General features: G+C 46.3%; 1 protein-coding gene across 1 annotated transcript in view; it reads left to right on the top strand.

Moving 5' to 3' along the window:
* The first annotated feature begins 6702 nt into the window (after window positions 1–6702).
* The window catches only part of fam167aa (family with sequence similarity 167 member Aa), a 29261-nt gene continuing 20893 nt past the window's right edge, over window positions 6703–15070 (top strand). The window contains exon 1 of the mRNA XM_067983781.1: window positions 6703–6976. The gene's annotated coding sequence lies outside the window, so the exon portion shown is untranslated. The remainder of the gene's footprint in view (window positions 6977–15070) is intronic.

Raw genomic sequence — 15070 nt, 5'->3', positions numbered from 1 at the left:
AGAAAAGATACAGCACAGAAGGAGGTCATTCGGCCCATCGTGTCCGCGCCGGCTCGAAGAACAACCAGGTGCCCATTCTAATCCCACCTTCCAGCACCCGGTCCGTGGCCCTGCAGCTTACAGCACTTCAGGTGCAGGTCCAGGTACTTTTTTTTAAAAAGAGTTGAGGGTCCCTGCCTCTACCACCAATTTGGGCAGCGAATTTCATACACCCACCACCCTCTGGGTAAAAAAGTTTTCCCTCATATCCCCTCTAATCCTTCCACCAATCAGCTTAAATCTATGTCCTCTACTTCTTGAACTCTCCGCTAGGGGAAACAGGTACTTCCTGTCTACTCTATCTGGGCCCCTCATAATTTTGTACACCTCAATCAAGTCACCCCTCAGCCTCCTCTGCTCCAAGGAAAACAACCCCAGCCTATCCAATCTCTCCTCATTGCTGCAATTTTCTGCAATTTTGACCAAGGCATGGATGACGGTTTCAGTGTCTGATGAGCTGAGATTGGGGTGGGGATGGGTAATGTTATGCAGGTGGAAGTAGGTGGTCTTTGTGATGGAGAGGATATGGATTTGGAAGTTCAGCTTGTGGTCAAATAGGACTTTGAGATTGCAAACAGTCTGGGCCAAGCTGAGATAATGGCTGGGCAGGGTGATGGAATTGGTGGCAAGGGTATGGAGTTTGTCGCAGGGGCCAAAGACGAGGGCTTAACTAAGAAAATTACAGCCCATCCAAGACTTGATGTCAGACAAAGCAATCTGACAACACTGAGGCAGTACAGGATTCAAGAGAGGTGTTGGAGAGGTAGAGATGGGAGTCATCAGCATACACGTGGAAGCTGCCCCATGTCTACGGATGATGTCCATAGTGGGGCCAAGGATAGATCATTGGGAACTCCAGAGCTAACAGTATGGAGGTGGGAAGAGAAGCTATTACTGGAGATGTGCTGGCTGTGATCAGATAGGTAAGAGTGGAATCGAGGGCAGTTCCATCTACCTGCAGAGTGGAGGAGAGGCATTACATTCATGACTTTGTACCAACCATGCACTTGCAAATTTTGCACGTGCAAAGTTGCTTTAATGAAGGATTCGATACTCTGACTTCTCAGCAATGGCAAATATGCAAATTCTATGCACGTGCAATTGTTCCATTGACACATCCACCCCATGGATAAATGGGAGTTTCAGCAGCAGCAGGATTGAGTAATATTACAGAACTTCTTCCATCCAATAATAATCAGGTATCAATGTGTCGCTTAGAAAGGCACAAAACACATTCCCCATTCCAAATAGTCTAATGGGTAAAGGTACTATCCAGTGTGTTACTGAGCCATTCAGACTAGAATCCTAAGCTTGATTCCCAGTCTGCACTGTGTTAGCTGATGTCAGCCAGAGCAACAATTGGTTTGAGCACCACTGGACTGGGAAGGATGAAAAACAGCAAGGGTTCCCCACTTCCCTAATTGCTATCCAGTGACCCCAGCTGTAAAGTTCATGGAAGTAATTTGACTTTGGGGGATAGTGTTAAACGAGCAATGTGGGATCAGCTGCCCGTTATACATCTCTTTCAATTTTCATTTCTGGAAATAAAATTCGAGAGAGATGTATAACGGACGACTAATCCGATATTGCCCAAAGTCAAAATTACCCCCAATGTGTGTGGATGTCAGGTGAGAAGAGGGTTCACTTTGGGTATCATGGGCCCTGCAGTCAAATAGCCTGCTGGCACTTGTTTTGAAGGCTAACACATTGACCACTTGGATAAGATATTGAAGAGCTATCAGTGCCCATGGAATGGTTTTTCACTTCATCATCTTCATGTGGTGTAGCGTGGAGTGCAGAGGTGGATGGTAGACCATGTTGCCTCTGTGCATGTGAAAAGGCAGGAGGATAAAACAATAATTTAATAATTATATTTCAGCAGAGGAGGGAAGAAATAGGGCAGAAAATTGGGAGATCGACAAGCCAAATAAAATGTTCCCCAATAATGTAGTGGCTAACTGCACCATGTGGTACAATACTAAGCCGTACAAACCAGAAAGTCCCTGGTCTGTGCTGAACTTAGCCAGGGAGGCAGTTGGGGCACTACAACTGACCCTAATACCATTGGAGTAGGGGGAAGAAAATTCAGCAGGGTCCTGGAGTGACCCATGCCAAAACAAAAGTGTGTATGGGGATGTCAGCTGAGGACAGAATTGGACTTAACCTTTCATAATCAAATAATCTGCTGGAACTCATTCTCTGGCTTGCACATGAAGAATGGTCAGTTGGGTGAGGTATCAGAGAGCTGCTGGCACTAGAGAGTCATAGAGTTATACGGCACGGATAGAGGCCCTTCGGCCCATCGTGTCCGCGCCGGCCATCAAGCCCTGTCTAATCTAATCCCATGTTCCAGCATTTGGTCCGTAGCCTTGTATGCTATGGCATTTCAAGTGCTCATCCAAATGCTTCTTGAATGTTGTGAGGGTTCCTGCCTCCACAACCCTTTCAGGCAGTGAGTTCCAGACTCCAACCACCCTCTGGGTGAAAAAGTTCTTTCTCAAATCCCCTCTAAACCTCCTGCCTTTTACCTTGAATCTATGTCCCCTTGTTGTAGAACCCTCAACGAAGGGAAAATGCTCCTTAGTATCCATCCTATCTGTGCCCCTCATAATTTTGTACACCTCAATCATGTCCCCCCTCAGCCTCCTCTGCTCCAAGGAAAACAAACCCAATCTTCCCAGTCTCTCTTCATAGCTGAAGCGCTCCAGCCCTGGTAACATCCTGGTGAATCTCCTCTGCACCCTCTCCAAAGCGATCACATCCTTCCTGTAGTGTGGCGACCAGAACTGCACACAGTACTCCAGCTGTGGCCTAACCAGTGTTTTATACAGCTCCATCATAACCTCCTTGCTCTTATATTCTATGCCTCGGCTAATAAAGGCAAGTATACCATATGCCTTCTTTACCACCTTATCTACCTGTTCCGCCGCCTTCAGGGATCTGTGAACTTGCACACCAAGATCCCTCTGACCCTCTGTCTTGCCTAGGGTCCTCCCATTCATTGTGTATTCCCTTGCCTTGTTAGTCCCTCCAAAGTGCATCACCACGCACTTTTCCGGGTTAAATTCCATTTGCCACTGTTCCGCCCATCTGACCAACCCATCTATATCGTCCTGCAGACTGAGGCTATCCTCCTCGCTATTTACCACCCTACCAATTTTTGTATCATCAGCGAACTTACTGATCATACCTTTCACATTCATATCCAAGTCATTAATGTAGACCACAAACAGCAAGGGACCCAGCACCGATCCCTGTGGTACCCCACTGGCCACAGGCTTCCAGTCACAAAAACAACCTTCGACCATCACCCTCTGCCTTCTGCCACTAAGCCAGTTTTGTATCCAAAGTGCCAAGGCACCCTGGATTCCATGGGCTCGTACCTTCTTGACCAGTCTCCTGTGGGGGACTTTATCGAAGGCCTTACTGAAATCCATGTATACCACATCCACTGCGTTACCCTCATCCACACGCCTAGTCACCCCCTCAAAAAATTCAATCAAATTAGTCAGACATGATCTTCCCTTGACAAAGCCATGTTGACGATCCCTGATTAATCCTTGCTTCTCCAAGTGGAGACTAATTTTGTCCTTCAGAATTTTTTCCAATAATTTTCCTACCACTGATGTTAGGCTCACTGGCCTGTAGTTCCCCGGTTTTTCCCTACTCCCCTTCTTGAATAATGGTACTACATTAGCGGTTCTCCAGTCCTCTGGCACATCCCCTGTGGCCAGAGAGGTTCTGAATATATGTGTTAGAGCCCCCGCAATCTCCTCCTTTGCCTCACACAGTAGCCTGGGATACATTTCATCCGGGCCTGGGGATTTATCCATTTTTAGGCCTGCTAAAACCGCCAATACCTCCTCCCGCTCGATGTTAATACGTTCGAGTATATCACAGTCCCCCTGCCGTATTTCTATGTCTACATCGTCCTTCTCCATAGTGAAAACAGATGCAAAAAATTCATTTAGAACCCCTCCTACATCTGCCGGCTCCACACACAGATTGCCATTTTTGTCCCTAATGGGCCCTATTTTTTCCCTAGTCATCCTCTTACCCTTAATATACTTATAAAACATCTTAGGATTTTCCTTTATTTTGCTCGCCAGTGTTATTTCATGGCCCCTCCTTGATCTCCTAATTTCTTTTTTAAGTATCCCCCTGCACTTTTTGTACTCCTCTAGGGCTTCCTCCGTCTTTAGCCTTTTGTATCTGCCAAAAGCCCTCCTTTTTTTCCTAATCCATTCTCGTATATCCCCTGACATCCAAGGTTCCCTGGAGTTCTTGGAACCACCCTTGACCTTTACGGGAACATGTTGCCATTGTATGGTCTCAATCTCCCTTCTGAAAGACTCCCATTGCTCTGATGCGGATTTTCCTACAAGCAGCTGATCCCAGTCCATTTTGGCTAGATCCTGCCTTATCCTATTAAAATCGGCCTTCCCCCAATTTAGAACCTTTATTTCCGGCCCCTCCCTATCCTTTTCCATGACCACCTTAAATCTCACCAAATTATGGTCACTGTCACCAAAGTGCTCACCTACTAGCACTTCTTCCACTTGGCCGGCCACATTCCCTAGAATTAGGTCCAGTACCGCCCCCTCTCTTGTAGGACTTTCTACATGCTGGCTCAAAAAGCCCTCCTGGATGCACATTAAGAATTTTGTACCCTCTAAGCCTTTTACACTCTGAGTATCCCAGTTAATATTGGGGAAGTTGAAATCCCCCACTATTATTACCCTATTATTTGCACAATTTTCTGAGATTTGCCTACATATCTGTTCCTCTATCTCCCCCTGACTGTTTGGGGGCCTATAGTACACTCCCATCAAAGTGCTTGCCCCCTTTTTGTTTTTAAGCTCCACCCATATGGCCTCATTAGAGGAACCTGCTAATATATCATCCCTCCTTATGGCAGTAATTGATTCTTTAATTAATATTGCGACCCCCCCTCCTCTTATACCTCCCCCTCTGTCTCGCCTGAAGATTCTGTACCCCGGAATATTGAGCTGCCAGTCTTGCCCCTCCCTCAACCATGTCTCTGTGACAACAACAATATCATACTCCCATGTGTTTATCAACACCTTCAGTTCATCCACCTTATTCGCAAGACTCCTTGCATTAAAATAGATGCCATCCAGCCTTGCCCTCACATATTTGCCCTGTCTTCCAAGCTGACTTGTTTTTTTCTCTATATTTGGCTGCACATCACCCCCTATTGTAGCTCCACTCTGTATCCCATCCCCCTGCCAAGTTAGTTTAAACCCCCCCCAACAGTGCTAGCAAACCTCCCCGCAAGGATATTTGTCCCGCTCTGGTTCAGGTGCAACCCGTCCGACTTGTACAAGTCCCACCTTCCCCAGAAGCAGGCCCAGTGATCCAGGAAACTGAAACCCTCCCTCCTGCACCAACTCTTTAGCCACGCATTCATCTGTTCTATCCTCCTATTTCTATACTCACTAGCCCGTGGCACTGGGAGTAATCCAGAGATTACAACCTTTGAGGTCCTGCTCTTTAATCTGCTACCTAGCTCCCTAAATTCTTGATGCAGGACCTCATCTCCCTTCCTACCTATGTCGTTGGTCCCAATGTGGACCACGACCTCTGCCTGCTCACCCTCCCCCTTGAGAATGCCCTGAAGCTGCTCAGTGACATCCATGACCCTGGCACCAGGGAGGCAACAAACCATCCTGGAGTCACGTTTATGGCCACAGAAACACCTGTCTGTTCCCCTTACGATAGAATCCCCTACCACTATAGCTCTTCCACTCTTTTTCCTCCTAATACTAATGGAACTGTATTTCAGCAAAAGTCAGGCTTCAGGAGAGGAGGAGAAACATTTAGTTAAAAAATGGCACACAGAACCATATCTTGTGAGACAGAAGAAAAATTCACGTAGTGCCTTTTAAAGTAGCAAAACATCCCAAGGTGCTTCACAGTTGAAAGTCAGATCCAAGCAAGAATAGTGGGGGAGGGAGGTTGCTGAAGCACTATAGTGGAGATAGGTTTTACAGAGACATTGGAAGATGGAAGGAGTAAGATGATGGAGTTTAGGGAGGGAGTTCAAGAGTGTGGAGTCCAGAAGGTGGGAGGCTCTGCCACTGATAGTGCAGCAGAGAAAGTGGGGTGGGAAGGTGTGGTAGATCAAAGTTGAAAGAGTGGATGATCCTGCAGAGAAAAAGAACAGAGAAGGTTCTGAAGGTAGAGAGGGGCGAGGCTGTGGATGGATTTGAAGATTTTAATACCAAAGTGCTGAGAGATGGAGAACCAGTGGAGAATGGGTTGATAGGTGAGCAGGAGTTTGTGTGAAATAGGACACAGTCAGCAGGGTTCTGGATGAATTGGCTTTTATGTAAGGTGAACACATGGCTTCAGGAAATCATGCGATAAGTTTGTAAATTTTGGGAGCTAAATGATTAAAATTTGATTGGGAACAATTTTAAAATCCAACAAACTATCAGCGAGACATTAACATGAGTAACCTTAACCATCTTCATTGTACAAGTGCCTGCAAAGGCCTGTTATTGAAAGTCCTCCTTGTGCGGGCTGTCTCAGTGAAAGGTGCGCCAAGCACGGCTTTTAGTTTACACGAATAAGGAGGCGCTAGGACCCAGCCAGATGGTGCTGCGCTCCCTGTCAGTGGCAGAGAGCAGAGGAGGGACAGATAGGAGTCTGCAGCACAGACACGGAGCAGAGAGGAACAACTGGCTGCAAAATACCTTTCGCCGTCTCCTGGCAACGGTCCTGACGCAGAAATCCCAGTCTTTTCTCTGGGCGAGAGACTTGCATTCAGAAAACAAAAACCACACTGATGAGTGCAGGTAGATGGTGGACACAGCCCATTGCTCCCAGTGCAGAAACCTGCAGCATGGACAAGTGGAGCAGGACTGAACGGCAGCGTGTGGTAATTCATCGGTCCGCATCTCAGTAATTACAGGTGAGCAGAGCTTCTGTCCCAGTGCTTTTAATTTACATTTAGATTTCACTCCATTTACTGGATCGTAAAAACTGACGCACAGTGTAAGTGAAAAAGTGGGTAGATTTTTTTTGTTTGCTTTTGTACCAGCCTGAACAAATCGTATCCAATTTTACAGCATTTAAAGCGAGAGAGATTGGCGGGCCATACTCTCCCCGTTAAACTGTTGTTATTTCCCCCGAATCTGCGTGTTATTTCTTATCTACGCCATTCGGGGACAACCACAAAGGATTTTCCCCTTTTTGTAGAGTGTTGATGTAATGATAGGATGTGGACACCATCACCATTCAACTGTAGATCAAACAGATTTTAGCAGAACTTTGAATTGTCTGATGTTCAAGCTATTCCTTATATTTAAAATCTGTGTATAAAAATACGTAAATGCAGCAGATAACAAATCTTTCTCTCTGAAAGAGAAGGGAGACATTTTTAGACTCAAACTGGAAAACTAGTTACCTTGATGAAATACTTTAAAATAGTACAACCAGTGACCCACCTCTCATTGTAAACTTAGATTAGAACACTGTACCTCAAGATTAGAACACTCTGTACCTCGAGATTAGAACACTCTGTACCTCAAGATTAGAACACTCTGTACCTCGAGATTAGAACACTCTGTACCTCGAGATTAGAACACTCTGTACCTCGAGATTAGAACACTCTGTACCTCAAGATTAGAACACTCTGTACCTCGAGATTAGAACACTCTGTACCTCGAGATTAGAACACTCTGTACCTCAAGATTAGAACACTCTGTACCTCAAGATTAGAACACTCTGTACCTCAAGATTAGAACACTCTGTACCTCGAGATTAGAACACTCTGTACCTCGAGATTAGAACACTCTGTACCTCAAGATTAGAACACTCTGTACCTCGAGATTAGAACACTCTGTACCTCGAGATTAGAACACTCTGTACCTCGAGATTAGAACACTCTGTACCTCGAGATTAGAACACTCTGTACCTCGAGATTAGAACACTCTGTACCTCGAGATTAGAACACTCTGTACCTCGAGATTAGAACACTCTGTACCTCGAGATTAGAACACTCTGTACCTCGAGATTAGAACACTCTGTACCTCAAGATTAGAACACTCTGTACCTCGAGATTAGAACACTCTGTACCTCGAGATTAGAACACTCTGTACCTCGAGATTAGAACACTCTGTACCTCGAGATTAGAACACTCTGTACCTCGAGATTAGAACACTCTGTACCTCGAGATTAGAACACTCTGTACCTCGAGATTAGAACACTCTGTACCTCGAGATTAGAACACTCTGTACCTCAAGATTAGAACACTCTGTACCTCGAGATTAGAACACTCTGTACCTCGAGATTAGAACACTCTGTACCTCGAGATTAGAACACTCTGTACCTCGAGATTAGAACACTCTGTACCTCGAGATTAGAACACTCTGTACCTCGAGATTAGAACACTCTGTACCTCGAGATTAGAACACTCTGTACCTCGAGATTAGAACACTCTGTACCTCGAGATTAGAACACTCTGTACCTCGAGATTAGAACACTCTGTACCTCGAGATTAGAACACTCTGTACCTCGAGATTAGAACACTCTGTACCTCGAGATTAGAACACTCTGTACCTCGAGATTAGAACACTCTGTACCTCGAGATTAGAACACTCTGTACCTCGAGATTAGAACACTCTGTACCTCGAGATTAGAACACTCTGTACCTCAAGATTAGAACACTCTGTACCTCGAGATTAGAACACTCTGTACCTCGAGATTAGAACACTCTGTACCTCGAGATTAGAACACTCTGTACCTCGAGATTAGAACACTCTGTACCTCGAGATTAGAACACTCTGTACCTCGAGATTAGAACACTCTGTACCTCGAGATTAGAACACTCTGTACCTCGAGATTAGAACACTCTGTACCTCGAGATTAGAACACTCTGTACCTCGAGATTAGAACACTCTGTACCTCGAGATTAGAACACTCTGTACCTCGAGATTAGAACACTCTGTACCTCGAGATTAGAACACTCTGTACCTCGAGATTAGAACACTCTGTACCTCGAGATTAGAACACTCTGTACCTCGAGATTAGAACACTCTGTACCTCGAGATTAGAACACTCTGTACCTCGAGATTAGAACACTCTGTACCTCGAGATTAGAACACTCTGTACCTCGAGATTAGAACGCTCTGTACCTCGAGATTAGAACGCTCTGTACCTCGAGATTAGAACGCTCTGTACCTCGAGATTAGAACGCTCTGTACCTCGAGATTAGAACGCTCTGTACCTCGAGATTAGAACACTCTGTACCTCGAGATTAGAACACTCTGTACCTCGAGATTAGAACACTCTGTACCTCGAGATTAGAACACTCTGTACCTCGAGATTAGAACACTCTGTACCTCGAGATTAGAACACTCTGTACCTCGAGATTAGAACACTCTGTACCTCGAGATTAGAACACTCTGTACCTCGAGATTAGAACACTCTGTACCTCGAGATTAGAACACTCTGTACCTCGAGATTAGAACACTCTGTACCTCGAGATTAGAACACTCTGTACCTCGAGATTAGAACACTCTGTACCTCGAGATTAGAACACTCTGTACCTCGAGATTAGAACACTCTGTACCTCGAGATTAGAACACTCTGTACCTCGAGATTAGAACACTCTGTACCTCGAGATTAGAACACTCTGTACCTCAAGATTAGAACACTCTGTACCTCGAGATTAGAACACTCTGTACCTCAAGATTAGAACACTCTGTACCTCAAGATTAGAACACTCTGTACCTCAAGATTAGAACACTCTGTACCTCGAGATTAGAACACTCTGTACCTCGAGATTAGAACACTCTGTACCTCGAGATTAGAACACTCTGTACCTCGAGATCGGAACGCTCTGTACCTCGAGATCGGAACGCTCTGTACCTCGAGATCGGAACGCTCTGTACCTCGAGATCGGAACGCTCTGTACCTCGAGATCGGAACGCTCTGTACCTCGAGATCGGAACGCTCTGTACCTCGAGATCGGAACGCTCTGTACCTCGAGATCGGAACGCTCTGTACCTCGAGATCGGAACGCTCTGTACCTCGAGATCGGAACGCTCTGTACCTCGCGATCGGAACCCTCTGTACCTCGCGATCGGAACCCTCTGTACCTCGAGATCGGAACCCTCTGTACCTCGAGATCGGAACACTCTGTGCCTCGAGATTGGAACACTCTGTGCCTCGAGATTGGAACACTCTGTACCTCGAGATGAGAACACTCTGTACCTCGAGATCGGAACACTCTGTACCTCGAGATCGGAACACTCTGTGCCTCGAGATCGGAACACTCTGTGCCTCGAGATCGGAACACTCTGTACCTCGAGATTAGAACACTCTGTACCTCGAGATTAGTCCACTCTGTACCTCGAGATTAGTCCACTCTGAACCTCGAGATTAGTCCACTCTGAACCTCGAGATTAGTCCACTCTGAACCTCGAGATTAGTCCACTCTGAACCTCGAGATTAGTCCACTCTGAACCTCGAGATTAGTCCACTCTGAACCTCGAGATTAGAACACTCTGTACCTCGAGATTAGTCCACTCTGTACCTCGAGATTAGTCCACTCTGTACCTCGAGATTAGTCCACTCTGAACCTCGAGATTAGTCCACTCTGAACCTCGAGATTAGTCCACTCTGAACCTCGAGATTAGTCCACTCTGAACCTCGAGATTAGTCCACTCTGAACCTCGAGATTAGTCCACTCTGAACCTCGAGATGAGTTCACTCTGTACCTCGAGATCGGAACACTCTGAACCTCGAGATCGGAACACTCTGAACCTCGAGATTAGAACACTCTGTACCTTGAGATTAGAACACTCTGAACCTCGAGATTAGTCCACTCAGTACCTCGAGATTAGAACGCTCTGAACCTCGAGATTAGTCCACTCTGTACCTCGAGATTAGTACACTCTGAACCTCGAGATTAGTCCACTCAGTACCTCGAGATCAGAATGCTCTGAACCTCGAGATTAGTCCACTCTGTACCTCGAGATTAGTCCACTCTGAACCTCGAGATTAGTCCACTCTGAACCTCGAGATTAGAACACTCTGAACCTTGAGATTAGTCCACTCTGAACCTCGAGATTAATCCACTCTGTACCTCGAGATTAGTCCACTCTGAACCTCGAGATGAGTCCACTCTGTACCTCGAGATGAGTCCACTCTGTACCTCGAGATGAGTCCACTCTGAACCTCGAGATGAGTCCACTCTGAACCTCGAGATGAGTCCACTCTGAACCTCGAGATGAGTCCACTCTGAACCTCGAGATGAGTCCACTCTGAACCTCGAGATGAGTCCACTCTGAACCTCGAGATGAGTTCACTCTGTACCTCGAGATCGGAACACTCTGAACCTCGAGATCGGAACACTCTGAACCTCGAGATCGGAACACTCTGAACCTCGAGATCGGAACACTCTGAACCTCGAGATTAGTCCACTCAGTACCTCGAGATTAGAACGCTCTGAACCTCGAGATTAGAACACTCTGAACCTCGAGATTAGTCCACTCTGAACCTTGAGATTAGTCCACTCTGAACCTCGAGATTAGTCCACTCTGAACCTCGAGATTAGAACACTCTGTACCTCGAGATTAGAACACTCTGAACCTCGAGATTAGAACACTCTGAACCTCGAGATTAGAACACTCTGTACCTCGAGATTAGAACACTCTGAACCTCGAGATTAGTCCACTCAGTACCTCGAGATTAGAATGCTCTGAACCTCGAGATTAGAACACTCTGTACCTCGAGATTAGAACACTCTGAACCTCGCGATTAGAACACTCTGAACCTCGCGATTAGAACACTCTGAACCTCGAGATTAGAACACTCTGAACCTCGAGATTAGAACGCTCTGAACCTCGAGATTAGAACGCTCTGAACCTCGAGATTAGAACACTCTGAACCTCGAGATTAGAACACTCAGTACCTCGAGATTAGAACGCTCTGAACCTCGAGATTAGAACACTCTGTACCTCGAGATTAGAACACTCTGTACCTCGAGATTAGAACACTCAGTACCTCGAGATTAGAACGCTCTGAACCTCGAGATTAGAACACTCTGAACCTCAAGATTAGAACACTCTGAACCTCAAGATTAGAACACTCTGAACCTCGAGATTAGAACACTCAGTACCTCGAGATTAGAACGCTCTGAACCTCGAGATTAGAACACTCTGTACCTCGAGATTAGAACACTCCGCACCTCGGGATCGGAACACCATGTACCTCGGGATCGGAACACCATGTACCTCGGGATCGGAACACCATGTACCTCGGGATCGGAACACCGTGTACCTCGGGATCGGAACACCGTGTACCTTACGATTAGAAGTCTCTACACCTCAAGATTAGAGAAGTACCACAAGATTAGAACGCTCTTCTGTAGCAAATGTAACCCCGCTATTCAAGAAAGGAGGGAGAGAGAAAACATGGAACTATAGGCCAGTTAGCCTGATATCTGTAGTAGAGAAAATGCTGGAATCCATTATTAAAGATGCAGTAATTAAAAAAATCATAATATGATTAGGCAGAGGTAACACAGTTTTATGAAAGGGAAATCATGTTTGACAAATCTATTAGAGTTTTTTGATGGTGTAACTAGCAGGGTAGATTAAGAGGAACCGGTGGATGTATTATGTTTGGATTTTCAAAAGGCATTCAATAAGGTCCTACACAAGAGGTTGTTACACAAGACTAGGGTTCATGAGATTGGGGGTAATATATTAGCATGGATTGAGGATTGGTTAATGGACAGAAAACAGAGAGTAGCAATAAACGGGTCATGTTTGGGTTGGCAGGTTGTAATTAGTGGAGTGCCTCAAGGATCGGTGCTTGGGCCTCAGCTATTTACAATCTATATTAATGACTTAGATGAGGGGACCGAGTGTAATGTATCCAAGTTTGCTGGCGATACAAAGCTAGGTGGGAAAGTAAGCTGTGAGGAGGATGCAAAGAGATATAGACAGGTTAAATGTTTGGGCAAGAAAGTGGCAGATGGAGTATAATGTGGGGAAATGTGAAATTATCCTCTTTGGTAGGAAGAATAGAAAAGCAGAATATTTTTTTAAAGGTGAGAGACTAAGAAATGTTGGTATTCAAAGGAATTTGGGTGTCACTGTACACGAATCACAGAAAGTTAACATGCAGGTACAGCAAGCAATTAGGAAGGCAAAAGGTATGTTCGCGCGTCCAGCACGTGAGTGCAAAAGACAAGGCTGAAGCGTTTGCAACCATCTTCAGCCAGAAGTGCCAAGTGGATGATCCATCTCGGCCTCCTCCCGATATCCCCACCATCACAGAAGCCAGTCTTCAGCCAATTCGATTCACTGCACGTGATATCAAGAAACGGCTGAGTTCACTGGATACAGCAAAGGCTATGGGCCCCGACAAAATCCCGGCTGTAGTGCTGAAGACTTGTGCTCCAGAACTAGCTGCGCCTCTAGCCAAACTGTTCCAGTGCAGCTACAACACTACCTGACAATGTGGAAAATTGCCCAGGTATGTCCTGTCCACAAAAAGCAGGACAAATCCAATCCGGACAATTACCGTCCCATCAGTCCACTCTCAATCATCAGCAAAGTGATGGAAGGTGTCGTCGACAGTGCTATCAAGCAGCACTTACTCAACAATAACCTGCTCACCGATGCTCAGTTTGGGTTCCGCCAGGACCACTCGACTCCAGACCTCATTACAGCCTTGGTCCAAACATTGACAAAAGAGATGAATTCCTGAGGTGAGAGTGACTGCCCTTGACATCAAGGCAGCATTTGACCGAGTGTGGCACCAAGCAGCCCTAGTAAAATTGAAGTCAATGGGAATCAGGGGGAAAACTCTCCAGTGGCTGGAGTCATACCTAGCACAAAGGAAGATGGTAGTGGCTGTTGGAGGCCAATCATCTCAGCCCCAGGGCAATGGTGCAGGAGTTCCTCAGGGCAGTGTCCTAGGCCCAACCATCTTCAGCTGCTTCATCAATGACCTTTCCTCCATCATAAGGTCAGACATGGGGATGTTCACTGATGATTGCACAGTGTTCAGTTCCATTCGCAACCCCTCAGATAATGAAGCAGTCCGTGCCCGCATGCAACAAGACCTGGACAACATCCAGGCTTGGGCTGATAAGTAGCAAGTAACATTCTCGCCAGACAAGTGCCAAGCAATGACCATCTCCAACAAGAGAGAGTCTAACCACCTCCCCATGACATTCAACGGCATTACCATCGCCGAATCCCCCACCATCAACATCCTGGGGGTCACCATTGACCAGGAACTTAACTGGACCAGCCATATAAATACTGTGGCTACAAGAGCAGGTCAGAGGCTGGGTATTCTGCGGCGAGTGACTCACCTGACTCCCCAACGCCTTTCCACCATCTACAAGGCACAAGTCAGGAGTGTGATGGAATACTCTCCACTTGCCTGGATGAGTGCAGCTCCAACAACACTCAAGAAGCTCGACACCATCCAGGACAAAGCAGCCCGCTTAATTGGCACCCCATCCACCACCCTAAACATTCACTCCCTTCACCACTGGCACACTGTGGCTGCAGTGTGTACCATCCACAGGATGCACTGCAGCAACTCGCCAAGGCTTCTTCGAAAGCACCTCCCAAACCCGTGACCTCTACCACCTAGAAGGACAAGACTAGCAGGCACATGGGAACAACACCACCTGCACGTTCCCCTCCAAGTCACACACCATCCCGACTTGGAAATATATCGCAGTTCCTTCATCTTCGCTGGGTCAAAATCCTGGAACTCCCTTCCTAACAGCACTGTGGGAGAACCTTCACCACACGGACTGCAGCGGTTCAAGAAGATGGCTCACCACCACCTTCTCAAGGGCAGTTAGGGATGGGCAATAAATACTGGCCTTGCCAGTGAAGCCCACATCCCATGAATGAATAAAAAAAATGTTAGGCTTTATTGCAGGGAGGTTGGAGTATAAGAGGAAGGAGGAATTGCTGCAATTATATAGGACTCTGGTGAGACCACACCTGGAGTACTGTGTACAGTT

This window comes from Heptranchias perlo, chromosome 5 (assembly GCF_035084215.1).
Source record: "Heptranchias perlo isolate sHepPer1 chromosome 5, sHepPer1.hap1, whole genome shotgun sequence".
Classification (NCBI taxonomy): domain Eukaryota; kingdom Metazoa; phylum Chordata; class Chondrichthyes; order Hexanchiformes; family Hexanchidae; genus Heptranchias; species Heptranchias perlo.
This window is presented reverse-complemented; position numbering and strand designations above follow the sequence as displayed.